Source organism: Typopeltis vanoorti, chromosome 10 (assembly GCF_054136105.1).
Source record: "Typopeltis vanoorti isolate ZY-2024b chromosome 10, IOZ_Tvanoo_1.0, whole genome shotgun sequence".
NCBI lineage: Eukaryota > Metazoa > Arthropoda > Arachnida > Uropygi > Thelyphonidae > Typopeltis > Typopeltis vanoorti.
Window position 1 is genome coordinate 135,995,695 of NC_143558.1, and position 26,061 is coordinate 136,021,755.

At 34.5% G+C, this 26,061-nt stretch overlaps 1 long non-coding RNA gene across 1 annotated transcript in view; it reads left to right on the top strand.

Moving 5' to 3' along the window:
- Nucleotides 1-2,755, top strand: part of LOC150102824 (uncharacterized) — a 76,392-nt gene extending 73,637 nt beyond the window's left edge. Inside the window, exon 2 of the long non-coding RNA XR_016548903.1 lies at nucleotides 2,639-2,755. This is a non-coding gene — a long non-coding RNA (uncharacterized LOC150102824). The remainder of the gene's footprint in view (nucleotides 1-2,638) is intronic.
- Nucleotides 2,756-26,061: the final 23,306 nt, after the last annotated feature.

Consider the following 26,061-nt stretch of genomic DNA (forward strand, 5'->3'; position numbering starts at 1 on the left):
GGCATCTTTTCGATGTTTTAATGATTAGTTTGGTTGATGTAATTGTATCTCTTAATTGCTCTACGTTTTAAAGTCACGCATCCTGCAGACAAATAAGCACACGTGATATAAGACTACTTGGGCATGTTGGATTTACCAATAGACAATCACATGCTTGAAGTAATTTTGCTGCGTTGGATTGTACGCTGTTATTAAACTGCCATTGTATAGTTAAAGCGTGAATTCATAACATACATTATGGCACGGTGAAGGAGTAGGTGTTAAAGCGATTTGGGATATTACATTTTAATTTCTGTTTTCTAATTCTCAATTCTTTTGTGTTAAAACTATCATTTTGTTCGTCCTTCTGCGAATAGAAATACTTCGCTGACTAGACAGAGTTTGATGAAATTTGATATTCAGAATATTTAATGAAACATAAACCCAATTTTAGTTTTAGTGAAATCAGTTTAGTGACAGAATTTGGCGAAACTTTATTCCATGTCTAGCATATGCTAAAACAGCTCTAGGTTCGGTGTTATGATAACGATTGAGTACCTCACAAGACGTACCCTTTCATGGTTGCCTCCGATCACTTTCGTTTGATTACACAGTCCAACACAATTTTTGCTGACGTTTATATGAGACTTGTTTTTTACTAATTTGGGTGCGCTGATTTCAAATATCAAACCCATTTTTCTCTATCACGTCAGGTTTTTCCTATGTGGCATTTTCTTTTTGTAATTTGTAAGTTTTTGATAGTTTTAAGGAGGCAGTACTATTTAGAGGATCAAAAAAATCGATTTTTTAATATTATTTTCTGAAAGAATGTACTTTTAAAAATCTGTTTCTAACTTTTTATCAAGAAATTCGAAAAATTCCCGATGATATAGCCTATTATTCAAAGCGGTGCGCAGATCAGAATCGGAGCGCTCACCGCTCTCGCTTGTTAGTAAACGAATAAATGCGTAAGAACCTGCAACGGCACGTACTGGCGCTTTGAATGCGAGAGAGGCCGATAATTAGATACATAACTACTTAACAATATTCATTAAAATTACAAGAATATTTATAAAAAAATAACAATTTTACTTACACATGAGTTTCAGGGAATAAATTTTTGTTTGTAGCAATTTCTGCCGTGTGTTCTGTTTTGGCAATCCTTTGAATACTCCAACAGTAGTCGGCCATCATGTGAGAATCCCATCTTTCTTGGTACCGATCTTCCATAGTTTTTAAGTCTTGACAAGCGAGAGCGGTGAGTGCTCTGATTCTGATCTGCACACCGCTTTGAATAATAGGCTATATCTTCGGGAATTTTTCGAATTTCTTGATAAAAAGTTAGGAACAGATTTTTAAAAGTACATACTTTCAGAAAATAATATTAAAAAATCGATTTTTTGATGCTCTAAATAGTACTGCCTCCTAAAAACTATCAAAAACTTACAAATTAGCAAAAAGAAAATGCCACATAGGAAAAACCTGACGTGATAGAGAAAAATGGGTTTGATATTTGAAATCAGCGCACCCAAATTAGTAAAAAACAAGTGTCAGATCATAATCAGCAGAAATGTTTTTTTTTTTTTTTTTTTGTTGGCCAGGGTTATTGTTACCGACGGACTAGAGCAGTGCAAGTGATATTTATTGTTTTCTTGAGATATTGAGAATATTTGGTAGTCTATATACAGAATATTGGATGAATACTTTGATCTTTACTAACAGAAAATAATCAGTTAAAATTATTTTCTTTGCGCAGTGTCGATAAATAAATTCTACTACACGTTTTAGCTTTAACTAAAATGTTGATATCTGAAATGAGATATTTATATGAAAATAGTTACTGATATGAGTCATATTGAAAGTATCAAATAATTTCGTCCTTGTATTCAGAATTGCTTTTTCGTAACTACCGTTGCTGTGAATTTAATTTTTTTAAAAATCTTGTTGCAGTTTCTCTCAATGCTAATGAGCTTTATAAGGAATGTGTGAAATGTGAAGATCTAAATGGTTATTTTGCTACGATTCTTGTCCCAAAACTGCGACAAGATTTGTTGTTCAACTTTAAAGACTTAAAATGTCTGAAAGATTGAAAGAGTTCACATGAAACTAATTTCCGAAGTCTGGTGTACAGTTTCACTCTAAATCGGGTAAATGGCTACGAGAAACACTTCCATAAAGTTAACCAACTTAAGCAACCTTCCGTAATTTATCGTAGTATTCATTTAGCGCGTGTATAAAATTATTATAATTTACTACTAAACATAGTACGTGTCTCTGCTTAAGAAGTTTATCACCAAAAGCAGATATCGCAAAGTACTTAATTACAATAATTGAAAGTTAATTGTCCGTCACATGAATCAATATGCTTTCTCGGGAAAGTGAATATGTTAGTGGACTCCAAGCTTCATACACGGGAATCAACTGGTTGGAAAAGGTCTAGGGGCTTACCCACGGTAAATGACTGTGGCCAGAATCTGTGCGTGTGTGTGTGTGTGTACTCAGCTTAACGTGTTCATGTGTATGCAAATGAAACCGCGGCAATAAATAAACGTTGCATTTATAAATTATTGAGCAGCGCCCTTCTTTGATTATCATATTTGAATACTATTTGTCACGGTATATTTAAAATAAATATTTACCTTCCTATTTCTGATTACAGATGGCGCCTTCATACCAAATCAAGAAATCGTCTGACAAGAGATGGAATATTCATTACCGTAGGAAGAACGGAATGTATCGGGAAATGATCGAAAAATAAACCTGCTTTCTAAATACATTTGAAGCTGTTTTTCTGGGTTATTTTAGCCTCAACAATTTGTATGTCACTTGCAGTTACCGTCTTTATTATAATTTTGTTTAAAGAGATGTTATGAAGAGATCGCTATGGAAAATAAAGCAATTTTATTATTTTTCTTATTACAGATAATTGCTATCACAGATAAGATAAAAATAGTCACACCAGTTTCATTTTACATGGCCATCCTATAAAACAACTTTCAACTAATTATTATTTTGACGATAAGCAAAGAAATCAATTCAATTGAGTAATTTATTCCTTTTGATACTCATTTTACATGCAAAATATTTTCCATTTTTAATAGACATTTGAATTTCTAAACGAATGTGTACACATTCACATTAAATGTATGCAGAGTTGACCTTTAGGCGCTACTTATTTCTTCTCCTTTAACGATCCAGGCTAATCATTATGAAACATACTCCCTAATAATATTAACATCACAGTAACCAGTGGTTCAACGTTTGGTATAATATTTGAACAAATCATTTAGAATCGTTTTGTCCAGTTTTCTTACCATACATTGTCCGATTCACACTGAAACTGAAGATGAATTGGCAAATTTAAGTGAAATTTGCCAATTCATCTTCAGTAAGATCTCAAACACAAAATTTCACTGAAATGCATCCATTAAGAACGGTGCATGCAGGACCTATTATTACTTTGTTCTAGTAGACGCTTAGGCATTCTTACAAAATACATCATAAAAATAATGTCCAATAGGAAACCTTTATTGCCACGGCATATGATGTATGGGTGGATGGCGGAAATTTCCAATCTCTCCTTTACAACTGTCTTAGAAGTTCAGAAAACCTTGAAGATGTCATCGGAGTAGAAGTCATTAAATAACTTGAAACGAGATGAAATAAATAAACGTGGCAAAATAATGCGTGCTGATCCATGACGGGGATTCCCTTAACTGTAAAAATGGTTGAATTTTTCAGCTTTCCAAACCTTGAGTTTATATCCTGCTGTCACGAATGTTAACAGGAAAACAACCGCGTCTTGGATGTTGATTTACATCATCTGACCACTACTTTGTTCATTGGAGGTCTGGATTGACATGAAAGAAACAAATCATTGTTGGTTGCCGGTTTATACCGGTTTTAATTGTGACTACAGTCCAGATTCTATCACAATAAGAGGATGGCAAAAGATGTAAAATATAAATACAGGAAATAAAATATACTTAATGTTCATCTATAGTACTAAGCTAAGAATGTTATTAATTCATGTGAATTAACTTGAGTTTATAAGTTATGTGTCGTATTAGATACTTTTAAATATTACAGGCGATTAACATGTGGACTTCGTATATTCCACGGGAAATTATTATAATGTCACGTGCCTCCAGCCTATGGCTGTTACGCTGGATGCGACGTGCAGGAATATATCGATAAATCCATTTAAAAACATCATATAAAATCAAACCATCGCAGACATCACTCATTCAAGCCAGAACATTAAACACGTGCATCAACCAGCCTTGGATTTGTCTTCCATTTCTATCGCATTATTCCCCCGCTAGAAATAAGACATCAAATTATCATCCGCACTGTTTATTGAAAATTGGATGTATCATCTTTGTAACTCCAGTTTATTTCGTTACACAACTCCAGACATCCCATTCCAGCGTACCTTTTTATAACACACAACAGCAATGAGCATTTATCTATCTTAGAGTTAGTTAAATTTTGACATTTAAAAAAAAAAAAACTATTTAATGAATCTAAGAATATGCTGTTTCACTTTCGCTTGAAAGCTAGATCTTACTTAGAGATCTGTAACACAGGATTAGGTCCCACATAAGTGTGATGTCGCCGCAAACGTCCTTTTAAACTCTTAGCTAGTTAGCGGTTGCAAGAATTTAAAGAGAGAGAGAGAGAGAGAGATCCAAACTTTATATTTATAATATAAATCATATAAGCAGCTCACGCGTGCTGAAACTGACTATTAAGATTCATCTTAATATAACTAGATTCCACCATTTAACAAAATATCAATATGCATGATAAATTACCGTATTTTTCGAACGATAAGACGCACCCCAAATTTATGAGACGATTATTAGAAAAAATATTTTATTATATAAAGATATTTACAAATTCTTTCTTAATTTTTATTTATTGTTACAATCGTTTGTATTAGCAATATTCAGTTCATCTTCACTCTCGGTACTATCACTCGTCTCGTTAATGTCACCGTTCGTATTACTTTCGTCTGAACTATTGTTGTCACTCCCTTCAAAAACTGCGTCATCTTTGGTACCCATCCATCGCATTACTTATCCCGCATTTCTTAAATGACTTTATAATCGTCTCTTCTTTCACAGCTTCCCATGAATTTTTCACTCAGGTACATACTTCTGAAATTATTGGCCGTTTCAAACGTCCTGTTGCTGTGACATCGTGATTTGGCTTTGCCATCCATTTATTCCACTCTTCCCGCATAAAAGTTTTGAATGGTTTATTAATAGATTCATCCAAGGGTTGTAATTGACTTGTAGGGCCTCCAGGAATTACAGCTAATTCTGTATTCATTTCTTTTAGAAGCTTCTTGGTTGATTCTGTTTTATGCGCTCTGAATTGATCCCACACTAACATCGCAGGCTATTTAAACAACGCACCTGGACGTTTTGCCCATATCATTTGTATCCATAATTTCATTCTTGTTTCGTCCATCCAGCCTTTATCTTGAACGTGGATAATAATGTCACGAGGAATTTCATCTCTCGGTAACGTTTTTCTCTTGAAGATTAACATGGGGGTAGTTTTGTTCCGTCCGCGCAACAAACTAAAACTACAGTGTAGTGAGTTTTTTCGTGACCTGCTGTTTTGATCACTATTGATTTGGTGCCTTTTGAATCTACTGTCCGATTTGAAGGAACATCAGAAGTTAGAGGCATTTCATCCATGTTCGCAATTTGATTAAGCTCAAAGTTAAATTTCCTTCTCGCTGATAAGACAATCTATGGAATTCTATAATTTTAGCTAAATAGTCAGCAGGCATTTTTTGGGCTACAGTGGTTTTTGTACGCATGCATAACCCGTGTCTTTTCATAAATCTAAAGCACCAAGACGGTGATCCGGTAAAATCTAAAATTCCATTAGCAGTTGCCCATTGTTTCGCTTCAAAAATTATCATTTTCGTAGAAACAGATATTCCCATGTTTCGATGATTTGTTACCCAATTTTTCATTTGTACTTCTAATTCTGGCCATTTTTCTAGGTGCGAACGGAATGTTTTCTTGTGTTTACGTAGCAATTTTAATTGTCCCTCTTGTTTTCTCCACTCACGAACCATGTTTTCTTGGTGGTGGACCAAACTGTCTTTCTGCTGCTCTGTTTCCATATTGTTTTGCATAATTTATCATATTTAATTTATAACTCAAGTTATATGAAAGTCTTTTTTGTTTTACATTCATTTTTTCTAATCTTAAGATAAAAATTGTAACGATTTATAAAAAATAATTCAAATGAACCGTACAAAAGCGCATATGTTTACACACTAATGACTATTGACGCTCTAAATCGGTGATTCACCCACATACAGCGAGATAACTTAGGTGCCTACTTTCAGTGGCGTACTTACTAATTTTATTAACATATTACGCCAGTAATTGACCTTCGCTAACAGCTTCGGTACAGTGTAAAGATTTGTATTTTAATGTTACCTTCGGACCATAAGACGCACCCCAATTTTAAGTCGATTTTTCTATGTAAAAAGGTGCGTTTTATGGTCCGAAAAATACGGTAATAACTCTAAGAATATAAAACTGAGATTAATTAACTCTAAGAATTTAAAAAAAAAATACTTAGATGATGGTTCCAGGTCGAATTGAAATAATCAGGCATCGAATACTGTTAACAGCAACCTGCAGATCATGGAATTCTTGTTCTGCTTCCTAAAAGAGTACCTAAATGTACTACTCATTATTATTTTGACTAATTTCTTCAGGAATGAAGGGCCTTAAAAACTTACCCAAAATAATTCTTCATATTCAACTAGATATAACCCCACTCATCAAACTAAAACACTGATTTATTGTCCAGAATACTCTACAGCTATACGCACTGCTTCTCACTCTCCTCTTTCCACATTTAATTAAACATGGATGGACTGGATGACTTCAATAATAAATTTGATAAGCATGTTTAAAAAAGCAGAATTCGGGAAGAAAAATAGAAACAAAAAAATAAAAGAAAAGTATTCCACAGGTAATAATGATATTTATCGCTAGGTGTGACACCATTGTTTCGTTTATTGGAATCCAGAGAGAGAGCATGAAAACTCGGTATTTTGATACATTAAACAAGTCACTCACTAACTGGGGAGGAGTTTCAGTAGAATTGTTCTATGAGAAACATCTTCCCTTATTATCTTATTTATTATATACTTAACGCAAAACATTGTGTCAGTGGCACGCCAATATATAAATATTCCAGGTTTCTCTACATTTACATACTAAAAAGTATATGATTTCCGATATTTTGTGCCGCAGACAGTTTTTTGTGGAAAACAAGAAATATTCCCCGTAAATTCACTGACTTCTGCTAAAATTATTTCTGCGTAGCAATAAATAATGATGATGGCACAATTCAACGGAAATATTATCAGGAAATGGTAATTAATTAATTATTAGCGGCTTTCTCGAGATTGGAAAGAATATTTACAATCTTTTCGATTACTGTTTGATGCCCAATACAAGTCCAAACGTTAAAAGAAATAAAATAGCCAATAAAAAAAACGATTTTCTTGTTCAGGATAATTATATTTCCAGTTATTCACTATCAAACGGTCTGTTTTGCGGTTGCAAAAATCCTGTTATTCTGGACTGAGGCTGGAACCCACTTTCTAATCCTGGCCTACACGGGATTGAAACTCGGGTCTCCTTACAACCCAAAAAGCACTTTTTTTTTTTGATAAAACATATGCAGTGAAAGCGAAAATAAATAATACGCAGACACTGCATTTTGTCCTCAAACTTCAAATATCTCAAACTGTCCTACAAACTGAAACGTTTCTATAGCTCTGAGTACCGATAAAGTTCTTTGGTTGAAAATATCTGGATTTGAATCCACGTGTCCCTTTGTATAAGAAGAAAATTTTATAAAGGTGAGTTATCCAGTCTCTCATACAGAAGTGTAGAGATTTCCTTCCAGATTCGTCTTTAATTTTGCATAGCATCCACTTTCACGACTATGAGTCCACTCGGCGAATAGTCTTCGTTGAATTAGCGTAATATAACACATCTAGTCAATTCTAAACGTTTCACAACTTGTCAAACGGCAAAATTTCTTACACTTTGACAAGGCTAAGTCTAGATAATTATGGCATATTTCCTTAGAAAGTTTGAATCCAGTTCCTTTTTTATATCCTTTTGACGCATTCTGGGTTGCAGAACTCAGAGCGCATTTAGCGACATGCAAGGGCACAGAAATTATTAATATTTTGCTGTTTCGCAAATATTTATATGCTATATATCATATGTTTAGCATATGATATTTATTTTTATTTTATTGTGTAACCCTACACCGCACTGTATTTTTAGGCGTATTCAAGATCTTTTTATACCTCTAAAACAATCCGAGTCAAGGTCAGAATATAAACATTCAAAGTTTTCTTTCAAATTTACTGTAAAGATTCGTAGCGTTCGTCAAGTTGGATGCCTAAACGACGAACTCTGAAATATTTTATTTTTATGTGGTATCAAGTACAAATTTGTTCAAAAATGCGTTGCGAAGAAATATGACCTCCCCTCCGCTAGAATGTCTTCTTTCACATGTCAAACCTCTTAAAATATGTCTTCATCCACTCCTTTCTGTTTCGATACAAATGTGAACTCTCACCAGTGCTCCCCTCGTTTCCATTCAAGGATGCATGCGAATCTTTTAGACTACTTCCACCTGTCTCCCCATCGTACGTATATTTTTCATCCTCCTTTTATGTTTTTTTTTTAAATCCCTTAACAGTAAATAACATTGCGTTTGAGTCAGTGATTTACTTTCTTATTGTGCACATGAATATATCTTTAGAATATATAAATGGAAGAGAAATAAAAGGTCGAGTATAAGGCGTCTCTTACTAATCCAGTTCTTCCCTTTCTTATTGAAATGTCGTATTCCATTTTAGCAATGATCGCTTGAAATGTATTTATTTTTTCTTATTTTGTTAAATCTTTCATTTTTGAGCAATTAATAATCGGATATTAGTGATAGTGCGTTTTTCAAAGACGTTTAGTCTGTTCAAACTGAAGTTTAATATCAGTTTGTTGTTTTTATGACAAAATATATTTCTTAATTTCCTTCGTACGAAATTTGATTTTTTTTTTAAACCGATTACTTGTTGTTTCTGCTGTTTCATAACCTCATGTGTGCTTACCTTTACTACCTATGAAACGAGAATTGTTATTGTGTTATTTAAATATTCCTCCTCTGCCAAAATATCTTCACTCTCGTAGCTGGTATTAATCGAATACTTTCTTCCCTACATTTGAGTGACTTAGTTCTCCGATCAAGATCGTTTTAAGTACACTAACTTTATCAAGAATATTAAAATGAGTTAAATTTATTAGGCCGCTGGTTGAAAGTACGCGACTTTGCTCTATGAATCAATATTTATTTATAAATTAATCGTAAAAAAAGAAGGAAATATGCAAAAATCTTACTGAAACAATTTGAACTCTACTACGTTGTTATTGCGTTCAATAAGTCAGCATCTTTGGAAAAATTTTGAGAACCCTCCCTCCTATCTTCGAGAATACCTTTCTAGAAGATCTTTTTATTCCTCTATCTATTTTGTAATCGTGAGGATGACGTAATATTTAAACTTAATTTAGTTGATCTCATTTGAAGAAGGCAGAATCCCCCCCCTCTCTACTTCCCCCCTCAGGAAATCGGATTTTTTATTCCACAAAAATTTGAAACGACAAGAATTATCAGAATACCAGCCGCATAAACTTAGTTGGTTAGGTGATGTGACTAAATCAATCCCCCCCCCATCCACGCACATCGTCATGCTAAAACAGTATAATAACTTCCAGTAAATTAATATAACCAATGGAATTCATCTTGTGTAGATACTGGACGTAATGTTCTTTCGTTACTGTGATCTAATTTTAAATATTTTAAAATAAAACGACAATCAGAGATAAACAGGGAAAAAAAAGTTAAGCTCTGTGACTGAATTAAAATTAACACTCGCTTTTATTTTATAAAGAAAAATAAACCCTAAAATATGAGAACGTTCCACTTCTATACTAGCGAAATAATAAAGGAATTTTTTTTTTAAAAAAAAGGGAGTGGTTAAAATTACATGTGCTGTAGTTGGAAGGATCAAAACATAAAGATGAGAAGAATATATCAGTCCGCAGCGCCAATAGATTTAATTACCCGTCTGCAAAGGGGACCGCGTTATTTAAGTTAATAAATTTAGATACGTTCTCTTTGGACGTTAAATTTTACCGCTATTGATGCTGACCATCGATTGTTCGCCGTACATTGTTTCTAACCCCACAATTAAAATATCGAAAGTGTTATAAATTTAGATTCTTTCCATATAGACAATTAATGGCTGCTTTCTTTGAAATATCATGAAAGGGATTTCTTTTTCATTAATAAACAACACTGTCCGGCTCTTTGTGGACCAAGAAGGATGAGGAAGTCGGAGCCATTCGCTTTCTTGCAGCTAACTAAAGGGGGGGGGAGAAAATAAGAGATATCGAACACGTACAAAACATCACCTGAGAGATTTATGAAAGAATTCCTGTCGAAGAGCCAAGCATTTATATACACATCACGTGTTCTGCTTCAGGTAGGTGGCGGAAGTTTACGAAGAATGGTTTAGAGATGAGCGATGGCATATAAATTCTTCATGGTTCAGAGAACTCAAATAACTTCCATAGGAAAAAAAAAAGTTGCAGAGAAGTGTGATTATAGCTTGCCAAATGGAAAGGGAATAAGCATTCCTCAAACCTAGACGAGAATATAAATCCAATATGTAATCCGGATTTAAAAGATACAGGAAGCTATTTCGAATTCAAAAACAAGATATGTATCTCTAAGGTGGAGAGAACTACGAACAAGTTTTGCAGTTTCTTCAAAGGTAAACTGTATTGTAGATAAAATGATTAATGATATGCTCCGAGGAAGGACACTGTTGTTGTACACAGAGGGGATTAACGACGATTCTTGCACAGTGGTTGAACAACAACATTTCACTGAACTGGTCGTAAAGACTTGGATCTCATGTCAACTTTTTCTTGAAATTTAGAGTGCCGTATCAACGAGACGTTCCCTCCCCCACACACATTTCATTGATTTTAGCGCAAGAAATTATATAAATGAAGTTTTTATTAAAGAACTACAGCTTAATAAATTATCTACTGTAATAGGTGATAACGTACACAAGTATCCGTAGGATATTCGTGCGTGTATTCTTTTAAGCGGGGTTGATATTGTTGTATTTAGCTATGGTTCAGGAACCAAACAATAAAGCCTGGTACACTAACAAACTAAGTCAGTAAATAATAATTTTAAAATAGCATATTTTATTGCAGTCGAACTGATTGAAATTGCAGTTCTACTACTGCAAATAGACAACGCGAAAAACAGCCAGGAACACTCGTGAGGACAGTACGACATTTGCCATTTTTTGGTGGAAAAGAATTGGGTTCGAAGGATACGAGAACCCTTACGAGGAATGTTTCAGCTGCAGGTGAGTTGGTCGATCTCATACGGTGGTAGCAGGGTTTTCTTCTACCGGAAAATCTTGTGTGTTTATTTCTTAGAACAAAGTGATCAAAGCACATACGCAATTAACAGGGATTAATACACTTAGTGCTTTGGCCTCAATTTCAACCAATACTGGGAACTATTCTGGATTCTGGTTGTGACTTGTGAAACTTCGTCTTCCAGTAAGCGAAGCTAGAATGACATCCGGTATCGAAAATCATTTATCATCTTTTCGTGTTTTTTTTTTCTTTCCGGAAATGGAAAAAAAAACTGCACACCTACTCAGAACAAAAAGAAAATATCATCAAGTGTCACGGTAGGATTGGAGTTCACCAACCAGCAGAATAGAAAGTATTTACCACACTTTTCCGGTCATGTGTCAATTTGCAATGATATTTCAGCAATAGCTGGAAATACCAGGTACATATATGACAAAAAGACATTGCCTAAAATCGGTGACTTTCTTGTTATGTGAACTCCACCCATGAACAGTTGTAGAGTTAACCTGCATTAGTATTCTTAAAACGAATGTTGTCCGATATGTTACATAATCCGGAAAACTTGCTATAGAGACAAACTATGAAACTTTTTCAAATTTTAGACTTAAACAGGATGGTGGCTGTCACCGGAAGACGACATTCACAAATATCTAATCCTGCGATGAGATTCTAATTAATAGCCTGTTAGAAAGTGGAATCGCTGTCCACTTGCTCAGCTTACCAGTCCTTGATTCAAAACTAGTTGAAAAAAAAATTTTTTTTTCTTCATTTTCGCTAAGCAAAGCGACTTGAAATTATTATCACAATACTTTTTTTTTCCTACATTTTTTTCTACAATTCGAAATCATAACAATAAATCTTTCCTGGCTTTATGAAAATGAATGAAATTTGGTATTTAGGACTGCCATTAAAATTTATCGAGTCGTTTCAGTTGAGCCATTTAAAAACAAAATTAGCCCAAATATGTTTATAGTATTTAAGTCAAAAGCAACTCTATGATTCAACTGTTGTTTGATATGTTTTGGGTTGACACTCTTAATTAAATGTATCTACAACCTTGGATTTTACTCGTTTACCATGTGATAAAATTATCTATCGCTTAAAGATTTTCCCGAGCATCGGCTCTCCCTGTTAGCTTTAAAGTAGAGACATTATCCACGGGTGCATGTGATGGTGAGCATCAACTGACTATACACCAGGGAGACCTCAAAACTTTGGGGAAAAAAAAAACTATGCTACAAATTTAATAATGTTTGAGGAGGGAAAGAAGAACAAAAATGACTCAATTGTTTTTTCCCTATGGTTTCAAAGTCTTTCCACGTGTTTCATTGACTGAATTTGTCGTTTCAAATTTAAAAGGTTCTTAGAATTTTAGAATAAAAGTAGCAAATCGGTGCTTCATAGAAAAGAAGTTACAGTGAGTCGACTTTTCTTTTTAAATGAATCTTATAATAAACTAGTCGACCACTCTCGACAGTACTTGGGTAAAGAAATCTTCTTTTTTTTTATTCTGTTACGATGTAATAGTTTCGACTATCAGTTAAACCTAATTAATCAGAGTTATCGCTTGTTTTGACAATTATCACCACTAACAAGTACGATCATTGTATTTTGTATTGTGTGCAGTTGCACAAAGAGTAATTCTGTGTTGTTACAATGTAGAAGGTGCGATTATCTAAGCAGTGTATCATAAACGATCAAAAGAGATTTCATTCAGAAAGCAAAAAAACGCTAAATCTCAAAATACTGTACAGAAAAACAAAAATGCATTATTAAAGGTGGCTTATGGAAGTACAAGTTGATAGGCAGATAAATGTTGTTATTAAATACTTAAAATCCATTCTTTATGTAAAGTCTTTCTTTATTGAGCGACCTATAATTCACATTGCTGCTGAGACCTACTTGAATGTAATATGCGAACTGTATGCCTGCCTCTTGGCTACTAATATATTTCTATCTCAAGAAGAATTGCACAAGAAGAATCTAAATTTATCAATAATATATAAAAATGTATTTCTCTGTGTTCAATTGTTAACTCTTGACTTATCTGATGATTTCAATCCCCATTGTGAGGCCATTCTTCAGTAGGTTGCGATGACTGGAATTGTTGTGTATACCCAATAGACAGCCAAGCACATGCCTTTTTTGCAGACTCCTCAAATGGCATGTAAAATACCCCGTTGAGTCTCTAGAGCAGAGCTCTTATGCTATCAGATACTTAACCAGCTCTAATTACTGATTTGTTGTGGGTCTCCAACTTTTTTGTGAGTAGGATTGATATATAATCCTATCACGTATAAATTTGTATAAATACAGTAGAATCTCATCATTCATGTAAGTTATTATTTTGGAAAACACAATTTCCCGAAGTTTTACACTTATTCCCCCCCCCCCGGAATATTTGCATATAGAAATTTATTTGCATATGGAAATAACTTCGGAAATCTGGTTTTCAATGTATATAACACAGTACTGTATATAAAGTAAAGCTTATCGTCGGATAGGATGACCAGTCGACTTCAACCTGATTTTGCTTGAGGTTGCTGGCCCCTTAGTAGTCTGAATTGCTTGCTGTTTTAAACTATATGTCATTTTCAATTAAATGATTTTTTTGGAAGGAATCCCAGCCAGATCATTGCCATATTAAGATTTCCATCCTGATGGTTTTGATTTGAAGCCGTATGTATTCGTTCTCAGCCCATTTAGAATCAATTCGCATTGATATTGCGTCCTGCAATCTTTTCAAAACTACCTGTCCAATATCGGTTAATTTCAAATTCGTTTCTTCTTCTTCATATAAGTAGGATACTTTATCTTATTAACGTTTCTTTGATATTATTAAATCCACAGAGAAGATTCGCTATCGTGAATAAATGACCCTTTTTGGTATTAAACTGTTTTCCAGTTTTTTCTAGCAGAATCATGGCCACTTACAAAACATAATTTTGCACCTGAAGGCCTTTACGTATCTATTGAGGCAGGTACTGTTATGTTCTATTCATTTTCCTGAATTAAAAAAAAATTCCTTGAAGAAAAGAGTAGCTTTGTTCTGAAATCGAAGATTAGCGAAATATATCTTCTGGCAGCCTCTAACTGATCTCATTACTGCACCTTATCAGTCAGATTTCTTACCCCGTATTCTTCATCTGCATACTTAGTTGACTTGTTTCAATATATATGTAAAAATTACAAAAAAAAAAAAAAGTGGAAAAAGTGCAAAAATAAAGTCATCTAAATGAGGTCTAAAGCACTTCCCATACACAGAAAGGAAAATATGACGAAAAATAGCAGCTGCATTCCTCCTTCCAAACAATTACTTTCTCTCATTAGAAATTTCCACTGGCTAGAGTATGTTGGATAAAATGTTGTATAAAATGCGAAATAATAAGAATTATTTCTTATTATCCATCTGTAGCATTGTTCTTTCAGCAATTTAATAAATAAATAATATCGAAAATCTTCTCCTTTTGTTAACTCACCCTTATGCAAAAAACTGGTACATTTTTAACTTTTTTTTTTTTTTAATTTCCATATGCTGACCTTAACTGCAACCTTGTGTGCTCTCGAAGAAACATGAATTCAGCTTCTCTCTTGATTAATAGTAAAATATTTGTTATCGTTAATATCAATCTGGTTTTTCTGATTTTTGAAGGCGTTTAGTAATATTTTCTATGGAAACATCTGCCTAAATAATGAAAGTAGGCATTTATAACCATCTTACTTTGTGCTAGAATAACTTTTTCCATGTGTTTCAATTCTATCCTCCCTCTTGTCCGAATTTTTCATTCCATCACCTTGTTATGGCGTTTCTTTCTCCTAAGTATTCCTAAATTGTCTTGCTACGTCTTAAGAATTCAAACCCAACATTAAATCAGAAATAAGATTATTGCTTCGATGCAGTATGGTTTAATGGGAATTGTGGACAATACTGGAGGACTGTTGTGACAAATTGTAAGAGATATATGTGAACAAGGCAGCTATCAAAGTGCAAATGAGGTCTGCATCCTTGATTAACTGCTAGAATGATTTAAAATGATTTCCAAGTATAATGAGTTTTTTTTATTTTTTTATTTGACTGATATAAAACTTTCTATCTATGAAATACCTAAAAACGAAAGTTGCGTGTAGATACAGTTTTCGTCGTTTTTTAAGTTGCTAAACCGCTCTAGTTAAATCGATTGCCTCTTCTTGATTAAAAGAACTGGAACATTATCATCGGTATTCATGATTGACTATAGTGCTATGAAAACCATCCTTAGGATCTGTCTTATGAGTCAAGAAGATTAGTGTCCTGCTCACTTAAGACCATCAATTTGAATCAGATGAACACGTTGTAATAAAATTTCTTTTATATGAATGTTTCAGAATCAAATAAGTCTAATGGTATAAAATAATGAGAAGGTCAGTCGGGGGGGGTATCTTCAAAAAAAAAAAAGGGGGGGGGAGGATTGAAGTAAATGAATCATTACCACAGGTGGGGAAAACCCGATTATGGATTCCTTTTTCCATATATTTTTGCAAGCGTCATCGATTATTATGAAGTAACAGACGTAGACATGTTATTGAATCTATTTTCCTATGAACAAAATTTGTAACCACTAGTTGGATCCGTTGTCCCTTGGATTACGTAAATGAACTGTTACCAGTAGGAATTATAACAACCACTCTTAAAATGTAAAAACAGTTTTAGACAAATTACACTAATTAGAAAGCTTTCTCTTAACTTCTCTGATGTTTATCAAGGAGTAGTAAATACTACAACAATCCTCCTCCTCCTCCTCCTGGAGAAGTGAAAAGAGAAGGATTGTTATAATATTTGTTATAATAAGCAGGATGTGATATGATGAGTTAATGAAAGAAATGGAGTGAGACTAAATCTCTCCGTTTGACTGATATCAATAAAATGAACGGAATGAGGATATTTTAAATATCCTGACACCATATATGGCGCTTATTCCATTTACGACAATAATGTGGCATTTGCGATTCTACGATTTTCTTTTGAAGACGTTCACGTTTAACCAAAATGCACCAATAAGACGCTTTCATTTCTAGTTGTCGACATGTAATGCTTTCAGTATCATGGATTCATGCTTCACTTTTGAAGAAATCCAAGGGGTTCAAAATAGTGCTCTCAAGTCAGTGGAACCCTTAATAAAAAGGTAAATATATCGATCTTCTTCGGAGGTTTGATCTTGTATTTTAAGTAGTATTCGTAATGCAAACAGTTCGTGCAGAAGTCTTAAGACTTTTAGTATATAATGAACACTTTACATAAAAATACATTTAATAGTTTTTCTAGTTGACACTTAATTGATTTCACAAACACGGGTTTCCACAAATATAATTACAGCTAAAATATTTTATGTGCTTACAATTTGGTGAATTTATTTTTACTGTTAATTAGAAAGGAAATAAAAGTTTGGATTATATCGGTACAACTGAATCGTACTGATTTAGCAGAAGCTCGAATGAAACAGATATTTTATAGTCAAAGATAATTGCTGAAATATTTTTATACATCGTTCTCCCGCTGCTTTGATTAAGGCAAAAGAACTAACAACGACTAAAACAACCATCCGTGCAGCTTGCAAGTAGCGTACGTGCTTACGGATGTCTGCTTGATATAGTTTAGGAATAACAGTTCGTAAAAAGTCAGAAACATCCTGGTCACTAATTCACAAGGTCTTTTTTATCCTTACAGGTTTATCTTTTCCTTATTATTTTTTTATTTACGAGAGATGGATATCTACAAAAAAGAAATCACGCCAAACGAATACAAATTTATTCATCAAATTTGTTTTCCTTGTGTGCAAGAATTAGACTTCTTGTATGTATAAACAGTCAAATATATCGTTACATATGAAGTATAATTAATTCATTTTAATCTTTAAACTTAAAATTTTAAGTTGTGGATTAATGTGTGAACTGTCCGATGCGCTTACTAATAAACATCTGGCCTGCTATCACTCCTTTTGATAAAATTTCAAATTGAACAATTATCTACAGAGTCTTTCTTCATGTCTGTCGCTCACATTACCGAAGTAGGTAGAGAAAAAATCAAGGAGAATAAAAGTGGCTCTTTTAGAGGAAATGTTGATATCGCTTCTCTATAGCGTAAAAACTATCATTGGATGTTGGAAGTCACCAAGAACTTCTGACGGCGATGTAAAAAACTACAAACCTGAAGCGAAACAAGGCGAAAAGAACCAGACGAGTGAGTTACCTCCCTTAGTGTGTGTGTATATATATGCATTTTTTAATCAGAACTCTGCAAGGGGTAACTTTTTTGCCTGTTTGTCTTGCAGATTTCTTCTGAAACATTCCTAGATGCCTGTTTCTAGTTTTTGAGCAGCCGGATTGGGCACGTAGAGAGCGTTTCTGCTCTCCAACCTTACTGGAAGCCTGAAGTGGCTTGAAAAAGTTCGATTTATTTAACTTCTAGAGCAAGATTTCCAGATTTTCTAAGCCGTAAACTACCCACACTCCAAATACTAACGAATTTAGTTTAATAACATTTTGTGGTGGGATTCGCATAAAAAAATAAACTTGCAATATTGTCTTATTTATAGACAAACAAAAATTGTCTTTAATTTTGTATCGCTAATAGGAAACAGTTAGACGTAAATGATGAAAACATTCTTCGTGGCTGGCTTGGTTGGCCGATTGGAATGAGTCTCCACTTTCCAAGGGTATGTGCTCGAATCTGTGGCATGGTGGTTGTAAATGCCTTTAGTCGGGCCATCAAGATCCTCTACTGCCTCGTCATGATAGAGAAGTATCTATAAAATAGGATGTCGAGATTATTTCATACTTAGCCCACTCACGGCACTAAAGTGCTGCAGGTTTAGACAGTTTTCAATGGGATTCATATTTGAGGGGGGGGTCAAAATACCGATATGGGAGACGCCTACAGTAATCGGACTCCTACTTTAAAATTTCTACACTCTGCACATTTCTAAGATAAGAAAATTCAACATGCTCCATGATTCTTTCCTATAAATTTTTATAGGAAATAATTCCTATGAATAAGAAAGTGTAGCTCATAACAATATTTAAAATAATTTTAGAACATTACGTGGGCACTTCAATTGTAATAAACATTTCACTTTTTACATTCGTCAAACCATGCAAGGCTGATTGTTTTTTTTTTTTTGCATTTGAAAGGAAAGAATTCAAAAACAAAACACATCGTAATGTTGGGCGGAGGTGACAAAAAACCGAAACATGTGGGCATAAGAAGTTAAATAAAAGTTTGTTAAATGAGATACTTCGATCTTAATCTAACAGATTGTCTTCAACGAAATGAGAATTCAAAATGAAGAACAAATAACTTTTAAAAAATCCGATACGAGTCGCGCTAGCATAATACAGGACAACCGACAGCGAGACATGATTAAGAAGAAAAAAAAACAAATACTAATACGGATAGGACTCCCAAATTTTAGGTAAAGAAAGACTCCTTAAGGTTCAAATGTGGGCGATATAGTAGCACTCTTCTTCAAATCTGAACAAACGTTCAAATTCGAAGAAGTCCGATTTAGAACAGCATCGAAATGACACCACAGAATTCTCAGATCAAATTAATAAGATTGATGTGATTGCAGTGTTTCTGCAATAGAAAGTCCTGTTTTTTCAAAGTAAAAGACATGGCAATCACAAGTACCTTGAGATTGCCATTGCTTGCTGTGGACAAACAGAATGTCTGTTGAGAAGAGACTACAGAAACGTCAATCGTATAATACCTATAATAAGTTTGAGAAGCCTGATTTATCCCATGGAATGGTCTAAAAATCATCTTAACTGTTGCCGTTTCAAATGTGAGCATCTATTCAAGGAGAGATGAAGTGTTACTACCTCACTCAAAATGTGAACCGTAATGATTGTCTTTTTTTCTCCTTATTCTTATTAGTTATAAGCAGTATTTTTTTTCTTCTTCTTAATTCTTTTCCTCCTATCACATGCCCTCAATCACCAGGTGGTATATCACACTGGAAAGAAAATATCTGTAGAAATACCATACTCCAGTCCATATGTCACACTGGGGTTTGAGGAGGGAAAACAAAATTATATTCAAGTACGAGTTGTTAGTTTATAATTTTAATTAACATTGTTAAATAGTAGAGCATATAAAGAAGCAATTTATTAAACTTAAACGAATTTTTTTGTGGTAGTTATTTTCGAAAATTATTTCACGGAATGAAGGATAGCACAATGAAATTTTAGCTAGCATTGCTAAAATGGAGAAGGATTTAACCTTTCCCAAGATGACTTATGCCATCAGCGGAAAGTTTAAAAATCATTACTTTATTGAACGATGAAGAATTCTACGCGAAGGGTTGAATAACCGTGTCATAGGTCCAAAATACACGATATCCTTAATTTAGAACTATTTAGTAGAAAGTTGTAACCACCTAGTGTTACCCTTCATCTGTCAAGTAGGCTACTCTAATAACCAGATTTCACCAGAAGATGGATAAAAAAAGCACGTCCAGGCGAGGTTTTTGACGCCTGGATAGAAAACAAGTGGCGGCATGAGATTTCTTAAACCTTAAAAAATATTCGGGATTTGTCTATTTTAGCAAAATCTTGGCCAAAAATTCTCGATCAGCTGTGTAAAATGAATGAAATTCATTATAAGATTACACTCTTGATGTGGTATGCTGGTTTCAGAATCCATTTCCGTTAAATCCAGTATGTGAATAAAAAAACACTGCAAAATTTTCAAACGTCGTTTGAAAATTTTGCAGTGTTTTTTCTTCCAAGGTTTAAATAAATGAATCTTCCAAGGTTTAAAATAAATGAACTGAAGATTCCTAATCGAAATTTAGTGCGGTGGGGGGGAGGGGGAGAAAGCATGCTCAACAAAGCTAGCTAAACTTCCCTTTTGAAACTGATATTCCTTTTTTAGAAACGTCACACCTTCCGAATGATACACATTAACAAAAATTAACTAATTTAATGTGTAAAGAAACAAAAGAACTGATTTCAAAAATTTTCTTACCTGTTAAGAGATGGACATATGTGGTTGGCATTTTGTGGTCCAGTCGTGGCTTTTCTTAGCCTTTCAACTTGCAGGCGAGTTCGTTTATCACAGGATTGAATGTGCACCTGAAAGTGGTGGAGGAATACTAATCGACCAACGTCTGTCTGATGGCTTCAAATTAGCAATCTGAAAACTCGAACGTAGAAATTGATGGGAACATTCGTCTAGGTGATGATGATAAATCTGCGAATTCCTCGATTCCACTCATACGTTTTCTCCAATCGTTACATTGGAATCTGGAGATAACAGGCAATGTAGAGAATTAACCACAACTTTGTTTCCCAGGAAATTTCCGTTTTTAGTTTAAAGCCAATTTCCGATCATATAAGAAAATTTAAATTATAAAAAATATCTGACGAAAGGATTTTTTATTAATGGGGTTTAAAACATTTGGGTAGATTTAGAGTCCTGATTCAAATAGAGTAGGCAATGTTTATTTGGCAGCCTAGCTATGGTCAGTTATAAAATAACGTCCAACATAAGTTGATGGTACATCGTGGAAACTGCCAAGAAAATTAATAATTATACTCGTATGTTTTGGAATGATATCGTAATTTATTTTGCTCATTTACCGTGGTGATTGTAAATTTTTTTTGTTGCTTAATAGAAAACAAAATCTAAATTTAATTATGGAGAGGAATTTGTAAATTCCTCTTTTAAAAGGAGTGAATTACGTATTGTTCATTACCATGCCTATTGCAAAGGAGATTGTACCATAGGCTAAACAGCCTCTCTAAAATTCCGCATGGCGGCGTTGACATCGGGCTAAAGATCTGATGAGAAGATAGCGTGACTAGGTTGAATAAGGCGATGTCGTAACGAATTTGTCCCGACATCCTCCACGCACGCAGTTGGCAGACATTGAATAGCTTGGAGTTCGCACGCTTGCGTGCCAAGGCTAAGGCGAGGAGCATGACACGGTTCAATAAAACGCTGCGGGCAGAAAGCCTTCGTTAGACGACTTGGAAAAAAAAATATAAAAATAAAAACTCTTCTTCCACTTTTAACGATTGTCAGCTTGTACTAGTTTACGAGGCAGTAGTGAGATATTGTAGTGGCATTCAAAAGAGAACAATACAATAAAATACAGTCGTTCGACACTGCACCTCCTTGAACACGTTCAGATGAATACTGACATGCAACAGTCCACTCAACAGCAGCCAGATTGCGCTCGGCTCTTCGTAGAGATATCACCATCTTCGCCAACCTCAATTTCCACTTAGTATTCTAAAAACACACTTTGCTTCGTCTATCAATAAAAGATGAATTCGTCTATAAATGATGAATCACACAATGATGCATTAGCTCATGCTGCAAATTACAGAACTACACAATCGTTCTTTGTACCTTGCAAAGTCGTATTTTGGGTTGTGGATTAGTGTTGTGGTCACTTCAATCAACACTATGTATCTTAAAAAAATACTTTTGAAGTATTTTAGAAGGTTGATCGAATTAATGAAAGAAAAATTGTTAGACGCATGCGCAGATGTCCGAGTTATGAACCCCAAAGAGAGAGAGATGTGCAAGTGGTAAGACCATCGGCAGTAGTGTTTGTCATAATTGCCACCCAATGTCCACTACCTGTTTGCTTAGCGCTGATCATTTGAGGAAGGAAAATTAGGGGAAAGGGGCGGGGGGGGGGAACTGGTGGGTGCGTAATTCAAGCAGGTGTGGGCTCACGGGATCACATAATTAATGTGAGTTTCCCTTTTAGGGTCAACAATTTCCCTGACTTCTTATTTGGTCCTCGATGTAAGTGGATCATTCTTTGAGATCTTTTTGGAGGCAGATGCGACGTGCGAACCTGAGGTTCTCTCTCAATATGAATTCACCAAATTTCAACCATTCTTGGCTCAAACTAGGTCCATATCTATGCATGCAATCCGAATGGTGACTAGAATACAAGAACTTTCATAATAACCAGTCAGAATGTACGTCATATATCATTCAATTCCTAACTATTTTAAAATGAATGTCGCTGGATTCAAAACAATAGGAAAACTGTAAGTAAATGTATCACTAGTCTTTATTTTGAAAGGTTTATAAATGCACATAATTTCTCCAACCGCTGTAAAAAGAACTCCTACATTACGTTTTGTGGATCGCTGAAAAGAACTGTCGCTATAATCATCGCTAAGTTTGCAGTTACAAGTGAGATATTTTCTCATCTTTCACAAGAAGAGATTTGCTCTTAATTCAAAGAGTGAAAGTGGATGAAAATTGTTAAAAGTATGACAACAAATAAAGACGATGATGGATTCTCATTCTTTTGAATTACTTAGTATGAATGGAATAAGTTAAAACTAAAAATGCCAGTCTTAGATTTAATAGTCTTAACAGAGACAATGTTCATTATCAATCAACATTACTCGTCCATAAAAGAGATTTACTGTCTTCAGCTATAAACGTTTTTTATATAATATAATAGCATCTTGAATACGGTAATTTGGACTCCGAAGAAACTAATTATTCTTGTCCTTCCAGAGCTAGGAAAGAATCCACAGAATTTAACTTAGGTATGCAATCTTACATTGGCCATAGTTACATCCAAATCAACTAAAGCTACGAAGCCAGTATGCTATATAACTTTCAGTATGTTATGATAACTCTGTTTTCATCATTCAAGCTTTTCATATTGAGTACACCTGGAGTCTAAAGTTTAGGTTTTGGCTAGTGTACGTCGTCTTGTAGGAGCTACTGTAGATTTGGCAAACCACCAGATCTTACGTTTATTTGCTTGTTCCTTTAATTTAAGGACGCTTCACTCAGATATTGGCGTAACAATAACAACGTTTTCGCCCCTGTTACGTCATGGCTTTTGTTAGATAATGACAGTATCCACCATATATAAAAGAACTCCTTCAAGTTTTAAATATTTCGATAAGCGATGTTGCTCAGAATCACATAGATTTTTCAATCTGGCAATTTACTTCGTGGAAGTAAGTAGTAATCAGAATTGCTTCCATCTACTGCAGTATTCTCATACCTTATTCAACGTAAGATCACACTTAAATACAGTACCAAGAACCCATTGTGTGTGTGTTTGTGTCTACTGCATACTGGAGCGCTTTCCTTGGATCATACGAATTCCAAACCTTGATGGACATACACCGTCCCCTAAGTAAAAGCTTTAACTTTTCATAGGCACAAACAACATCAGCTTTCCTGGATAAAGAATTTCAGCAATTAACATTTTTTGTTAAATTCCAGCCATTTGCGATCGTGGTAATCAGACCCAGCGAAACCAAATCACTCAGTGCACGTAATAATATTATATTTTTTAAACCAAATTAAGTATTTAATGAAACTCGCTACTAGCAACTGAACTTTTTCTTCGTTTGGTGACTAGAGGAAATTCTGTTGCAGTATGCTGCTGAGAACTGATGATCCATCCGTGCACTTTGTAATACTACGAATCATTTTTGATTTGCTTGATTATTGCTGAAGTTTTAGTATGAATGATTGAGAATATTGTGTCGCTTACAATAATGCGAGATTGATTTTCTGACAAAAGGAATAGCGATAAAAATAGCTGTCCACAATATACAAGCCCAACACTGAAGTAGGTTTGAGTGCTATATTTTTTGATGATTTTTCTTCACTCATTTCCATACTTATTTAAAATCGGTTTAATGCACCTTTATTTATCTTTAATAATAAATCGTATACATTTCGGATTTTTGCGCTTCATGCCATCATTAAAATTATTACACATTCCATTAAGGGACTTCTGTGCTCTCATATTGGGCTATCCATTTACGTCTAGGCATAAAACCTGGAAATGGTACCACATTGCACTCCACGAATGTATTAAAATAAAATAAAATATATAGTAATACAGCAATGTGCAAAATGTGCAGTCTACAAGTAGTAAATATTAGAGATTGTCTTCCTGCTTGGAGTAATAATTGTCTAATGAGATAATGCATAATAGGTAATATAGTAATTCCAGCCTATAGATACAATTATAACTGTGATTATAATGATTATGCAAGTAAAAGCATATGTAAACTCTATATATAACGTTTGATTTTAGCATAAACCTCCTCTTTAACCCCTCACCAAGACATCAGTGTTTATTTGGAGAGGAATTTATCAGGAACTGAGCACGAACTAGACCTTGAAGATGTTAGTCTTGCGAAGAACGTGCTCTTTGTGTCCCTGGATGATGCTACAGACCCGGATATTCCGTACAGAATGAATTGGCTTTAGTGATTGAACACACCGCAAACAAGCTACATATGGTGTCACTGATATCAAGCAACGCGCTGAATTGAAGTAAAACTTCTTTATTCATATAAGAGATGCAGCTGAATAAGACACAGCTGGCAAAAATAATGAAGATCTCCCGATATCGCCTTAGGCTTTGACATTTGAACTTTCCATCGCTTGGTTAACACCTACAACTCATCTATTAGCGTTCATTAAAAAAGAAAACAAGCATGGATAATAAAGTTCGTAAAAGTGAAAGCGCTCTGGTATCGTATATTTGACTTTTCAGTGTGTGTGTGTGTGTGTGTGTGTGTGTGTGTGTGTATCATGAGTGAGCTAAAGATGAAGAAATTTAACTAATCGAAGAACACCATTCTAGAGCTCAAATATGGATTTTTTCAAGCCACATCAAGCCTACACAAATGGATAAAATGAATCTGCTACTTTAAGACATTCAATGATTCAAGGCTTGGGAATCCTCAGTCTGTCGGTTGGAGAGAGAGAACGGAGACATTATCCACTCAGTCAACAAGGTCGGTAGTCGACATCCAAGTGTTATATTCTTCAAATATTTTCATTTTTGTGTGGTGCAGAATATTAATTAGTAACAGTTTTTGTCTGTATTTGTATAATTAAAATCATACACACCACTGAAGTCATGTAACCCAGTGGGGGCATTAGTATTGCTCCTGGACTGTCCCTTCGGTGTTAAAGAACGGTTTAGTCGCAGATATTTCGTAATTTGCTCACCGAAATTATTAAATCAATAATTTAATCTGTTTTATCAACTAATATCTATATATCTTATCTGTGTAGATCTACTATACCTGTGCTGCGTATCATCACATACATTCGCCAATTAAATCGTTAATCTGTCCATTTTTGTGTGTGGGGGGGGGGGGGGATCTAGAGTACTGGATTCCTCTGTATGAGTCACGCATAACTGTAGTTCTGTCTCTCTCCCTACCAGGACACAAAAAAACCGCCCACATTAATATCCAAGATTAACTTATTCTAACGTCGACTGCCTTTTTTCAATCAATGATACCTCTATATCAAGAGATTAAGCGACCTTGACAAAGCTTCGCTGCACACAGCTTCATCCAGCGGTAATAGATGAAATGTTAAATTGATACAAATTGATAATAAATTATATTTTCTTCCTGCGATAAACCGAAGACAAAATAATCGACCCTGTCTTCCACGCAGTGATAATTCATTCTGGCGAACGACATTATCATTTGTTCTAAATAATCGGTCCACTTGCAATAGATTCCCCTAAATGATACGTTCTTT